Raw genomic sequence first — 2,215 nt, forward strand, 5'->3', positions numbered from 1 at the left:
TTCTTTTGTCACAGGGTTTTTTTTTTTTTTTTTTCTACTGGGTTTTCCCTGGCAAGTTTTAAACAAAACATATTCTTAGTGTATGGTCATCCAAGGCGAACTGTTATGAATGCATTCATGCATTTGGTGGATGACCATTTAGGTTTATCTCTTGTAATTCTACACATTCATGTCACTTTTTAGAATTCCTATAACATTCATGTAATACATTGATGTAGTATTTTGATTCATGTTCTACCTTTTCATATTCCTTAACCTACCATTATGATTCTATATCTATAAAATGGAGTATTGAGTAGTATGTATAACACACAATAATAGAGAAGAATCATACATAGTTTTTGAAGAACTAGTTTCACATATTGCAATATATTTATCTTATCTTGTTATTTTCTTTGATTTTATAACATGAATGACTATATTCTTAAAGAATTATTTGCTAAAGGGTCAAACTACACTAATATAACTATTTTTCCATCAAAATAAAATCAATCTGATTCATCTCCACACTACTCGAGCTAGCAAGGCAAATTCTCGTTGCATGGGGCTTGAGGGATTGGGGTAGCAATTTGAGCCATGGATCTCAATCCGAGAGAGAGAGAGAGAGAGAGAGAGAGAGAGAGAGAGAACAATTTAGAATGACCAAATTAAAGAAAATGAATAAGATTTGAATTAGTTCATCATTAATTGGAACTCACAAAAATCGACCTTCCCGTCAAAGTTCAAATCCACAACCCTCACCATCTTCTCAATCTCACCCATGTCCCACCCGCTGTCCAATCCCAAGCAATCCAGCACCTTCTTCAACTCCACTGCCTCTATATATCCATCACCATCCTCGTCGAAAATCTTGAAGGCTTCAAGCAGCAGCTCCTTGCGCTTCAACACGTCCTCCATTAATCCCCCAAGCACCTCCTCTACGCCCACTTCATCCTCATCATCTTTTTCTTCTACCTCAAACCCGCCATGCTGCTTCTCTTCTTCCTCATGATCATCACAAGTACTAATAGTATACACCAAACCAAGCTTCTCTACCACTCACCGCCCCTTCTCCTTCTTGATCCTTCTGTTGTTCTCCATGCCGAACACAGTCACTAGAGACCGAACCATCGGGCCATCAACTTTACCAGCACTTTGTGGATCATGGCTGTGGTCAGCTGCTACAGCAGCCGGTGCGCCTGCCGGTCTTGATGAGCTTCCAAATGCATGCACCACGTCTCCGATCAACCGTGCGCATGCTCCGGTTATGCCCATTCTGATTGTAAAGAGGAATTACTAATGCAATCAAAGATCGAGCAAAAGAAAGAACAAGTGTGAGTGATGATTTCCTTCCTTAATTCCCTTCTAGTGTCCAACACTTTTAAACATGGAGCCATGACATTACACCCATTTTTTTTTTTTTTTTTTTTTTTTTTTTTTTTTTTCTGTAAATCACTAGAATGCCATTGGATGCTACGTGTACGTATGTGGTGGAGAATTGACTTCTCTTTTTAAATTTTTTTTTTCTCTAGGCTTATAATTTGCAGCTGATTAACCTTTGAGATTCCACAGCTGGAAAGTGGAATTGAATATTTAAGTGGGTTGATGCATGCATTAAATTTGGTTTGCTAAAAAAAAAAAAATCATTAAATTAATTTTGTTCGTTATTTTTTTATTTTTTTTTATGCATCCAAACAATTACTCCACTTAATTAAATTATAAATTATAATGAAACACACTATTGCAGGTTCGAATTCGATTATTTCTCCTTCAATTAAAGTTTTAAGTTTGCATGTTCGATCTATTCTGAGCAAATGCTATATATATATATGCAAATAGAAGTATTTAATTTATATGCTTTTTTCTATTTTATCAACATTACTTGTCAGAAAAATGCTTTAAAACCTTTTTAAGATACAAACATGGTTTAAGAATGCTGAGTAAATCTAAAAAAAGAAAAGAAAAAGGGAATCCGATCTGAGTAAGGTTGCTTATTTTTAACAGTTTTTGCAAAGAAAATTAAGAGGGGTAAAAGGAAGGTGCCTGAACAATTTTAGCTAAGTGCATTAGGCATGCATGAAAGCGAGCTGCACCAACTCCTCACAATTCTAGGCAGGTAAATTCTTATCTTTTTGGATTTTCAAGACATTTTCTGTAATTTTTTTCAACGATGTACATTTAATTCTACTCTCTTTCTCTTTTTCATGAAAAAATTAAAATTAAATCTAGACCATTA

The 2,215-nt window shown here is 35.1% G+C and overlaps 1 pseudogene; it reads right to left on the reverse strand.

The window, feature by feature from the left end:
- Positions 1-672: 672 nt before the first annotated feature.
- On the reverse strand, positions 673-1,254 carry LOC133871508 (probable calcium-binding protein CML28; annotated as a pseudogene).
- Between the last annotated feature and the right edge of the window lie 961 nt (positions 1,255-2,215).

This window comes from Alnus glutinosa, chromosome 6 (assembly GCF_958979055.1).
Source record: "Alnus glutinosa chromosome 6, dhAlnGlut1.1, whole genome shotgun sequence".
Taxonomy (NCBI): Eukaryota; Viridiplantae; Streptophyta; class Magnoliopsida; order Fagales; family Betulaceae; genus Alnus; species Alnus glutinosa.